The sequence below is a fragment of the Parasteatoda tepidariorum genome, chromosome 4, assembly GCF_982258835.1.
Source record: "Parasteatoda tepidariorum strain Cologne lab strain chromosome 4, Ptep-v5.0, whole genome shotgun sequence".
NCBI lineage: Eukaryota > Metazoa > Arthropoda > Arachnida > Araneae > Theridiidae > Parasteatoda > Parasteatoda tepidariorum.
Window position 1 is genome coordinate 104,336,315 of NC_141758.1, and position 12,996 is coordinate 104,349,310.

Consider the following 12,996-nt stretch of genomic DNA (forward strand, 5'->3'; position numbering starts at 1 on the left):
ACTGGTGATGTGTCCTTACTCAGGTAAATTCACTAATATTAATTTTTATTGTTCAAATTAGATATTTGTGAAATTAACTTGTGGTGTGTTCTTACTCACATAAATTCACAAATAACAATTTGTATTATTTAAATTAGATATTAGTGAATTTAACTTGAGATGTGTTATTACTCAGGTAAATTCACTAATAACAATTTTTATTGTTTAAATTAGATATTAAAGAGTTTAACTGTGCAGTGAAGCATCACAATATCTTATCCTTATGTTTATAATTTACCACCATTTAATTTCGCTTTCTAATCCAAACATTGACGTCATTATGACGATAAATTCCACTCTGACGAACAGGTAGACAAACTGAAACAAAATACAGAATGAAAAAAGGTAAAAAAAGTTGTCTAAAATAATTTAACTGAAGTAAAAATAATTTAGAAAGTCGTTAAAATAAAAGAAACACGTGTATACGAAACTCTCCATGATTTTCAGGAAAACATTAATTTCCTTTTAACTTCTCAAAGTCCGAAACAAAACGGAAAACCTTTTGTTTCTTCCGTCAACACTAATCAATATTTCACTTGTTGAACAAAGAAGCTAAATGCAGCACATCATTTCCTTCTCGATGAAGCTGTCTACGGCAATTTTGATTGGACGTATAAAAACTAGTCGGATGCATTATTTTAAGTGTATTCTTCAACGTATAGGTACGATGATAGATTGTTAGACTAATTGGATTGTAAAAGGTCTTTCAGAGGAAATTATTAATTAATTAAAAATGATAAAAACTAGAATATGTTGCCAAAGAAGTGTTTGCATTGATTGAGGATAGTCATATTAAGTTCTGTTTTGAAATAATTGTTCTTTATTAATTCAGTAACGTTCCGCAGTGGACTAATCGTAAAGATACGGTTTCGAGTGGAACACCGAAGTCAAGCATCACTGACTGCTGTCAGTAAGCGGGTGGGTCACCCCTTTGATCAGCCTGCGTAGGGACAGAGGATGGGCGGTATAGGTCCTCGTTATACTATTCTACCGTAAAGTGCTCAACTTTGCGCACAGGTCGTCGGGCTACCAACGCAGTTGAGCCATCTCCTCTGCAGAGGGTCAAAATTGCAATGGCATGTTTTCGGATCATTCTCAGGGATGTTTCCCAGACCGTCGCCAATAGTCCATTGTGCAGCTCTAGTGCTACGCAAATAAAGTACCTACTTGCCTACTTAATTCTGTAGCAGTTTATGTTTGGCGTTGTTTTTGTTGAAAAAAGAAGAATGATAATAAAAAAGTGTAGAAATGTTACAAATACAAAGACAAATATATCAACAAATAATACAGATTTTTGCATAGCATCTGTCTTAAATTTACAGTAACTGCTAACCTTAGCTTCACCTAGATTCATAATTGCGTTTGCGCTTATGCTTATGCGCTGTTGTACAGCTCTGGTAGCTTCAGCAGTGGGAACCCCTTAAGCTATAAAAAAATCTCTAATGATAATTTCTATATGGATGGTGTTTTTAGTATAAATGTAAACAACAACAATCTCAAGATTTTGACCTGCTCGACTTCCGGTTAGAAAGTTTACAGCTGTTTATTACAGCTTATTCTGTGAGGTGATGTTTTCAAACAAAAAATTTTGTTTTCAATAAGAGATATAAATTATGTAATTTCTGAGTTCAAATCTGCTGTATTTCATAAGATATTAAGTAATTCCGGTGAGTTTGAGGTTAATTTTTTTTATTTTAGTTATTTATAGATTATATGTTAACAAGATGACGAGGTAACTATATGTGGAAAGAACTCCCTTCTTTGGCAGTCTTGATTTGGCTTCTTTGTACTTTTTTACTACTGTTTTTTCTTGTTGCCAGCCGTACACCATTATAAACTAGTGTTAGCATATTGTTCAAGCTTCGAGACTAAGTTTTTTTTTTTTTTGAACAAGTGGCTAATCATTTTGATTTAAATTTCAAAGTTGTTACATTGTTAGTAAGGTAATATGTAAATAAGGTAATACGTAAATAAGGTAATAAGTTAATAAGGTTATTGTTATTGTCAATTTACGTCCCACTAGAGCTGCACAATGGGCTATTGGCGACGGTTTGGGAAGCATCCCGGAGGATGATCCGAAGACATGCCATCACAATTTTGATCCTCTGCGGAGGGGATGGCACCCCCGCTTCGGTAGTCCGACGACCTGCGAGCGAAGTCGAGCACTTTACGGTAGCACAGTTTAACGAGGACCAATACCGCACACCCTCGGTCCCTACGCAGACTGATCCAAGTGGTCACCCACCCACACACTGACCGCAGTCAGTGATGCTTGACTTCGGTGATCTGCGATCTGCCGGGAACCGTGACTTAACGATCAGTCCACTGCGGGACTAAGTTAATAAGGTAATGCGTTAATAAGGTAATAAGATAATAAATTAATAAGATAATAAGTTAATAAGGTAATAAGTGTTTTGTACCGATTTTTTCTCTCAACTACACAGTAAGAGCCATTTAGACTTACAACCCATTGTAAACTCAAATAATAAATCAGATAATACATATTATGTATATGTTACCGGCAAAGTATGAAACGCCGGTATTCTATAAAATGCCTAGGCATTGTATGCAATGCCGGATGTTCTTTGGCTAGGTATGAAATATGAGAAGTATTATTTACTTTCCCTAGGCATTGTATATAATACCTAGGTATTCTATAGAATGCCATTTAGGCAAAGTATGAAAAAAACGTCCTGATGAGGTTATTATGTAAATGATGCGCATTTCTCAAGAATAAAAATGTTATTCTGAAAAATAATGAGAGTGCCATTAAAAAAATTTATTCAAACGGCGTAAAGAAAAATGAAAGTTGTACAAAACATAATTTATGTCTTTCTTATTAAAGGAAACAAAATTTTCGTACAAAAAATTCACATTTAAGTCACAATTATTTTCAGTTTTTAAACAAATATTGCACAAAATATCCATTTCATCACCTTTACAAGCATGGCACACAGAAGATTTTATACTTTGCCGGTTTCTCATTTGGCATTCTATAGAATGCTTAGGAAATGTGTGAAATATAAATTATTTCATACATTGCCGGCTAGTTTAAGGCATTATATACAATGCCTAGGCATTCTATAGAATGCCGGAATTCAAACTTTGCCGGTAACATATACAAGAAATTCTCAAAACAGAATTAACACGCAGTCAGCCAATTGGCCTGAAAACACACCGAAAACAGTAACCCGAAAGTACAGGCAATAAAGGCCTATAGCACTCCCTAGTGTAGAAAACATCATCAATACAGGGTGAGCCGTAATCACCCTTAGTCTCCTTTATAAGTACCTTTGGCTGTAATCACACCATGTAGTTTCAGAATTATTATTGGTAACTGAGTAAATTATAAAGAAATTAGCAGTTTAAAATTAAGCTTTACGCGAGGAAATAAACGATGATGTTATCAAATGATGATGCTATTTACTAATGAGAAAGTCTCGATACATAACAAAGCCATTTTGATTGTCTATTGAAACTTGGGGGTATTTCTAATAATCGGAATTCTCCGTTTCTGCTGGAAGTCGAACTCAATCTGATGTCTTTAGTTCCGCCTGTTTCATGGTTTCGTTAAATTTCGATAGCGCTTTTGTCTTCTCTTTGCTTTATGACTAATGTGTACCTCCTTACATGTATACTTTTGACTTCATTTTTTGGAAAGGATCTTAAAGAGTACAAGTTTGAAATGGTGATTAGAAACCGCCTTGAATAAAGTCAGTCACACTGATAAGTTAATGAGTATTCAGACAACACTAATAATAATTTCTTTTAATATAATGTATACTAATTGATAATATAATACGCTAAAGTTAAAATAAAAAAAATGTATTTAAAATATACCTAATTTTTATTACACGGCAACAAAGAAAGTCTTCACTTCTTTTTCACGATGTCAACAAATAATGGAGATATCAACATGCGAGCTGTCATACGCATGAAAGCGTAAAGCGTTTACAAATTTTTAAATGAAAATTGTCTTCTCATGGCGACAGCAAGAAGCTGAGCTAAACTGACCTTTAAGTTGGAAAAATTTTAATGGTTTAAAAGGAATAGTTCCATACAGAATAGAATAGAATATCAACAATATGAAAGAATATAATTAAATAGAATATCAACAAATAAAGTGCTCTATAATGTGGGTTAATTACACTTATGCAGGTTCAATAAAATAATAATTTTATTCATTGTTATCGTTATTCATTAAAAACTGAGTGTTAGTCATGTTGTTTTCTCTTTCAAAAGAATAATTATTGTTTAGGTTCATATGGTTTGCAGAGGAAACCATATAAGATTGCATAGCAAACTTTGGGGAATCATAACATAAGCAAACAAGAAGTTGAACCTAGTAGTGCATCTAAAATTCTTTATCTTGTATTTATTACAATAGCTTTTATACATAAAGTAAGCAAAAAGAAGAAACATGGAGGAAAAAAAACTTCTGATATAAAAATTAAACCTTAAAACTTAAAGATCATATTTCCATTACGCAGATAGTTTAATAGAATAGCTTGCTAGAAAAGAAAAAAAAAGTATTTTAGTCCAAAGTGCCAACTTTTTTATAGTACGTCATGATAAGTCTTTATATTACATTTTATTTATTGTGATAAGATCAAGATAATGATAAGGGACATTATAACACAAAGATAAAGCAGTAATGCTGCTAGTTTACTATCCATTCATCAAAAATCTCAATTTTTATGTCAGTTCAACAAAAATTAAGTTCAATTCGAATTTTTAGACTCATTTAAAGGAAAAAAGAGATAAAAATATTGATTACCTTCTATATTTTAATGATAAAACTACATTTTTCCCAGAAGAAGAAATAAATCATTTAATCAATAAACAGATCCGACTTATGGGGACGTTTTATAGAAATGAGATAGAATTTTATTGTTTAAAGCAACTATTAAAGTAAAAGTAACTGGATAAGCACTACTTTAAAATAGCTTTAACATTTTTATTGAGTTTCTTATAAGCTTAAAAATGTAATAAAATATCTATAAAACAGCAGCGTTGTTTTCAACATTTTCGAATAAGCAGATTTAAATGGAAATAAAAATTGAAGGACATTTAATGCACTTACTTTTTTTAATAAATGTATTAGAATTGAGAAACTAATTCATTTGCAATTAATTATAATAGAATATAAAATGTTAGCACCTAGTAATTTTTGAAAATCTGTGCCAATTAAAATGTTTGCTTTTTTTAAAAATTCAACCTTTCGCAATAGTTAATAATAAGATTTTCATAACGTTTTTTTCTTCGCTTAAATAAGAATTATCACGCTTCCTATGCAATTCATTATTATAGAATATAAAATTTATAAGCTTCCAATAATATTTAGAAAGCTGAACTAATTGCAATGTTTTTTTTTTCATTTTAATCTTTCGCAATAGTTAATTAAAAGATTTTAATAACGTTTTTTTTCTTCGCTTAAATAAGAATTATCACGCCCAATTCCACACGTTTTTTCTCCAATTTTGACAAGATTTAAAAAAGAAAACATTTAACTTTTAATAACTTTTGTTCTTAATGTATATTTTTAGAATACTTTTACAAAAAGAAATCAAACAATTTTCGCACAAGGGGTAGCAAAAATATTTAAGCAATTTAATGACAAAAGTTCAATTTTAATCTGTCAAATCTTAATTGCATCATGAATATGTAGGCGTTTTAAATCTTCTTTCAAGCTCCGGCAATCAAATAGGTTTTGATGTTCTGTACATTACCTTCCATGAATATATAGTCAAACTTCGATATCATTTCCTATTTTGTTTACATTAATTCGACGTCTGAAATATTTTTTCAAATATATATGATCATTTTTGACAAGAAAATTTACTATTATATATTATATGATATTTTTAAATAGCATATCTTAATTATATAATTATATAATTATATGTAAATTTATATATGAATAGAACTCATTGCATAACGTGTTCATTTTCTTTCATATTATTGCAACAGAAATTATGTTCTAATTTTGATATACCGACTGACTTAATTGTTAATTGTCAAAATTATTTTAAATTTAAAAAAAAAATTAACAGCAAAATATTTTCTAATTTAAATACTACTTGTATCTCATAATACGTGTACTTTATGCTTAGCGAATAATTTAAAAACTAAAATATATTAAATTTTTAATCGTCGTATGTCTACTCTTGGCTGCTAAAGGTTTTGTTTTTCATTGTCCTCTATATGTAACTGTTTACAGTCAAGGATCTTATAGTTTTCAACAATACTACTGTTCTATTTAGTAGATTTCCTTCTTTTTAAAAACATAATAGTTGTTCTTGTTTTCGTAGACCATTAAGGCAAGAGGAAGCGAATGTTCTTGTTTTACAGTGGCGCCATCTATTAACACGAATTTTACTTGTGCCACACGCATACGTCATTCCCGCTTGTAGGGCGAACCCATTTATAATTCCGTTCATTCATCCACAGATAATAATTTTGACTTGAACCAGAGAACAATCAATCTCCAATTCAGTAACCCCAGAGGTATGACTTGTTATGGAAACATGGAGGACTTGACAGACCCGACTGATTTGACAAGCATAGATCATCATTTACTATATGGAGATCTTTGGCTGGATAGAATCGAAATCGAACTCCTGTTATCTCGAACGAGCGTCCAGCAAACCAGTCTATCCCAGCCAAACAGAATAGTTTTTTCATCATTATTCTTCATATTATGTTCGAGAAAGAAACTTTAATTCAGACCTTTATGACAACTATGTTATGTCATAGACAAATTAGAAAATCCCACTACTTGCAAATGCTGCCATCATTTAGCTAAGTGCCAGTCTTTTTGAAAAAGTCCCCATCATTTTCTCCTCAGCCTAATAGTTTCAAGGTTCATTGTAATCAGCCTTTAAAGTGAATAAATTTAAGGAGTGCTACTCAGTCAGCGCAAATTTTCATAGTTTCATAATAATTTGAAAAACGCTTTGAAAATAGAAGTAGAGTAAATCAGAATGATTGAACATTATTTTTATTTTTATTTTCAATTAGCCTAAAAGTATTTACGCGAGCACTCTGCAAATAGTCTAAATCACGCTCATTTAGCAATGAGTGATAGATCTTCTTATCAGCCTAAACATATTTGGGTTCATTGCAAAAAGCCTTTCAAGTTGAAGGTTTAGATTCATTCTATTTTATTATATTTTATAGCAGGCGTTGAACAGCTGACCTCAATTTAAGCTTATGAGTATCACACTGGGGACACTGGGCTTCTAGAACATCCAAAATGTTACAAAAGAAGTCGAAAAAAAGCAAATGAACTGATTTACCTGAATTTTTCCAGTTTTTTCCCATTTTTCCAATAAAAGGAAATTATTTCCTTCTAGCAGGACCTTCAAGAATATCGAAAAACACATTAAAAAATAATATAATTCAAAATAAACAAAACAAAAATTTTTTGAAAATTTGTCCGTCCCTGCTATTTGCACCCAGGACCCCTCCCTCCAGCAGCGAACTTGCTTGACTGGTGGCCTACCATCCAGTCCACGGTGATACGGGAAGGCTACCACAGATTCGCTTAAAAAGCTCTCTCCTCTCTTCTTCGCAATACACCTTATGGGGCCCACTGTGACCCCCCTAATTGGCCCATAAAAATTTTCTTCAACTGCCTTGTTTGGACTATAGACCCCTACTTAGGGTCTGAGTTTGAAAATTATGCTTTGATATTAAAGGGAGCTAGGGGGTCTCGAAATTTGAACCATTCTCGCGTCATTTTATTTCTCTATTCTTTTTTTATTATTATTCCATTACGCTTTCTTTGCTGGATTTCACACAAAGAAAACACCCCATGCATGCAAGAATATCCAAAATGTTACAAAAGAAGTAAAAAAAGAGCAGATAAACTGATTTTCCTGGATTTTTCCAATTTTTTTCCATTTTCGCGATAAAAAAAAATATTTCCTGCATGCAATTCTCTCTAGAATATCGAAAAACACATTAAAAAAATAATATAAACAAAAATAAAAAAAAAGAAATTTTTTAAAAAATTTGCCCGTTCCTGGGATTCAAACCCATGACCCCTCCCTCCAGCAGCGAACTTGCTTGTCTGGTGGCCTACCATCCAGTCCACGGTGATACGTGAAGCCTACCACAGTTTCGCTTCAAATGCTCTCTCCTCTCATCTTCGCAATATACCCTTGAGGGCCCACTGTGACCCCCCCTAATTAACCTATAAAATTTTTCTTCGGCACTCTTGTAGGGACCTAAGACCCGTACTTAGGGGCCGAGTTTGAAAATTACACCTTGATATTAAAGGGAGCTAGGGGGTCTCAAAACTTGATTCTTTCTAGCACCATTTTATTTTTTTAATATTTTTTTTTTATTATTCCATTACGCTTTCTTCGCTGGATTTCACACAGAGAAAACACCCCATGCATGTTATAATATCCAAAATGTTACAAAAGAAGTAGTAAAAGAGAAAATAAACAGATTTTCCCAAATTTTTGTGGTTTTTTCCCATTTTCGCGATAAAAAAAAAGTATTTCCTACATGCAGGACCCTCCAGAATATCGAAAAACGCATTAAAAAATAATATAATTTAAAATAAAGAAGAAGAAAAAGAAAATTTTTTGAAAATTTGCCCATCCCTGGGATTCGAACCCAGGACAACTCACTCCAGCAGCGAACTTGCTTGTCTGGTGGCCAACCATCCAGTCCACAGTGATACGTGAAGCCTACCACAGTTTCGTTTCAAAAGCTCTCTCCTCTCATCTTCGCAATATACCTTTAGGGGCCCACTGTGACCCCCCCATGGATTATAAAATTTTTCTTCGGCAGCTTTGTTTGGAACATAGACCCCTAGTTTGGGTCCGAATTTGAAGATTATACCTTGATATTAAAGGGAGCTAGCGGGTCTGGAAATTTGAACCTTTCTCGCGTCATTTTATTTTTTTATCCTTTTTTTTATTATTCCATTACGCTTTCTTTGCTGGATTCCACACACAGAGAACACCCAACCCATGCTAGAATATCCAAAATGTTACAAAAGAAGTAAAAAAAGAGCAAATAAAAGGATTTTCCTGGAGTTATCCAGTTCTTTCTCATTTTCCCAATAAAAAATATTATTTCCTACATGCAATATCTTCCAGAATATCGAAAAACACATTAAAAAAATAATATAATTCAAAATAAGCAAAAAAAGGGAAATTTTTTTTAAAATTTATCCATCCCTGGGATTCGAACCCAGGACCCCTCATTCCAGCAGCGAACATGCTTGTCTGGTGGCCTACCTTCCAGTCCACAATGATACGTGAAGCCTACCACAGTTTCGCTTCAAAAGCTCTCTCCTCTCATCTTCGCAATATATATTTAGAAGCCCACTGTGACCCCCCTAATTGGCTAATAAAAAATTTCTTCGGCAGCCTTGTTTGGACCATAGACCCCTACTCAGCGTCCGAGTTTGAAAATTATACCTTGATATTATAGGGAGCTAGGGGTTCTCGAAATTTGAAGCTTTCTCGCCCAATTTTATTTTTTTATTCTTTTTTTTTAATTATTCCATTACGCTTTCTTTGCTGGACTTCACACACAGAAATCACCCCATGCATGCTATAATATCCAAAATGTTACAAAAGAAGTCAAAAAAGATTAAATAAAAGGATTTTAATGGATTTTTCCAGTTTTTTCCCATTTTCGCAATAAAAAAAATTATTTTACTACAAACAGGACCCTCCAGAATTTTAAAAACACATTAAAAAATATTATAAATTAAAATGACCGAAAAAAAAAGAAAGAAATTTTTTTGAATATTTGTCCGTGCTTGGGATTCGATCCCAGGACCCCTCCCTCTAGCAGCGAACTTGCTTGTCTGGTGGCCTACCATCCTGTCCAGAATGATACGTGAAGCCTACCACAGTTTCGCTTCAAAAGCTTTTTCCTCTCATCTTCACAATATACTTTTAGGAACCCACTGTGATCCCCCTAACTGGCCTATAAATCTTTTCTTCAGCAGCCTTGCTTGGACCATAGACTCCTACTTAGGGTCCGAGTTTGAAAATTATACCTTGATATTAAAGGGAGCTAGAGGGTCTTGAAATTTGAACCTTTCTCGCCCCATTTTATTTTTTTATTCTTTTTTTTATTACTCCATTACGCCTTCTTTGCTGGATTTCACACACAGAAAACACCCCACGCATAATAGAATATCCAAAATGTTACAGAAGAAATTAAAAAAGAGCAAATAAAAGGATTTTAATGGAGTTTTCCAATTTTTTTTCCTATTTTCGCAATAAAATTTTTTTTTAATACATACAGGACCCTCCAGAATATCGAAAAACGCATTAAGAAAATAATATAATTCAAAATAACCGAAAAAAAAGAAAGAAATTTTTTTTGAATATTTGTCCGTCCCTGGGATTCGAGTTGGAACATTCAGTCCAACATGATTCGTGAAGCCTACCACAGTTTCGCTTCAAAAGCTCTCTCCTCTCATCTTCGCAATATACCTTTAGGGGCCTACTGTGATCCCCCTAACCGGCCTATAAATCTTTTCTTCCGCAGCCTTGCTTGGACCATAGACCCCCACTTAGGGTCCGAGTTTGAAAATTATACCTTGATATTAAAGGGAGCTAGGGGTTCTCGAAATTTGAAGCTTTCTCGCCCCATTTTATTTTTTTATTCTTTTTTTTTAATTATTCCATTACGCTTTCTTTGCTGGACTTCACACACAGAAATCACCCCATGCATGCTATAATATCCATAATGTTACAAAAGAAGTCAAAAAAGATTAAATAAAAGGATTTTAATGGATTTTTCCAGTTTTTTCCCATTTTCGCAATAAAAAAAATTATTTTACTACAAACAGGACCCTCCAGAATTTTAAAAACACATTAAAAAATATTATAAATTAAAATGACCGAAAAAAAAAGAAAGAAATTTTTTTGAATATTTGTCCGTGCTTGGGATTCGATCCCAGGACCCCTCCCTCTAGCAGCGAACTTGCTTGTCTGGTGGCCTACCATCCTGTCCAGAATGATACGTGAAGCCTACCACAGTTTCGCTTCAAAAGCTTTTTCCTCTCATCTTCACAATATACTTTTAGGAACCCACTGTGATCACCCTAACTGGCCTATAAATCTTTTCTTCAGCAGCCTTGCTTGGACCATAGACTCCTACTTAGGGTCCGAGTTTGAAAATTATACCTTGATATTAAAGGGAGCTAGAGGGTCTTGAAATTTGAACCTTTCTCGCCCCATTTTATTTTTTTATTCTTTTTTTTATTACTCCATTACGCCTTCTTTGCTGGATTTCACACACAGAAAACACCCCACGCATAATAGAATATCCAAAATGTTACAGAAGAAATTAAAAAAGAGCAAATAAAAGGATTTTAATGGAGTTTTCCAATTTTTTTTCCTATTTTCGCAATAAAATTTTTTTTTTAATACATACAGGACCCTCCAGAATATCGAAAAACGCATTAAGAAAATAATATAATTCAAAATAACCGAAAAAAAAGAAAGAAATTTTTTTGAATATTTGTCCGTCCCTGGGATTCGAGTTGGAACATTCAGTCCAACATGATACGTGAAGCCTACCACAGTTTCGCTTCAAAAGCTCTCTCCTCTCATCTTCGCAATATACCTTTAGGGGCCTACTGTGATCCCCCTAACCGGCCTATAAATCTTTTCTTCCGCAGCCTTGCTTGGACCATAGACCCCCACTTAGGGTCCGAGTTTGAAAATTATACCTTGATATTAAAGGGAGCTAGGGGTTCTCGAAATTTGAAGCTTTCTCGCCCCATTTTATTTTTTTATTCTTTTTTTTATTATTCGATTACGCTTTCTTTGCCGGTTTTCACACACAGAAAACACCCCAGTGTTCTATTGAATGTCCCCAGTGTCCCCAGTGTTTATGAGTATCACATCAGTGTTCTATTTCGTAGTCTAATAATTTTGAAAATTAAGTCTAATAATTTAAGTAAATGCAATTTTTTTTCAATTAGCCAATATCATATATACTTAATGCAACCACAAAGGGTTGGTTGAAATACCACATGAATAGAATTTAGAGAATTTTTTGAATAAAAAACAGATTGATTTAAAAAAATGAACCTGTTTCAAACTGATTTCAACACTGTAATCTATTTGTTTAGTTCCATATAAAAGATTTATAAATACTCTAAATCATTTATTTCTCTCTTTATTGACTGGAATGGTTGAGTTCTAGTTAAGAAATGATCCAATCAATACTATTAAGTTAGAAATAGTTATTTCTTTTTATTATTATTATTTTGAGACAGATCTTTCGAAACAACTCATCGTATTATTGCTTTACAGTAACTAATTTAGAGAAGAATTTATTTCAAAAGAATATGTTTTAAAGTAGTTATCTTGATTGAAATAAAAATTTTTGCTTCAACTATAATAGTGCTCCTTATAGAATTTGTATAATATTTAAAATATACAAAATATGCAGTATTCGCATAGTATTCATAACTTTTAATACGAAATAGCATCGCTAAACTCGGTGACAAGTCATCTACACTTAATTTCCAACAGAAATTAATTGTTTTCGGGCTAATTGGTTGCCTGGTCAATAACTCAGGAAGTATTTGAGAGTATCGTTCAAATTTTCTGTTTCGTTATTTAAAAAAACAATTTTAAAATTTTTTCGACTGTTATTAAAAATAATTGATAAAAACTTTTTTTTCGCATGGAATTATCTTTAAAGAAACAATTGTGTTGAAAAATTGCTCAAATCGCTTAATTCTAGGGTTATGCCGTCCAACGCAAAAAGGGAGATTAATATTAGAGGGTCCAAACTTTGGATCGCCTTCCTGACGAAGCTATTGGGACCATACCTCGCAGACTGCGGCTACCTGCCATATTTTGGGCATCAAAAATCTGAATCCGTTGAAAGAAAGGCATGTTTATTCGGAAAAAGTACGTTTTTGTGTCTGATTTCGTAACTTAAAATATCGTCCACACT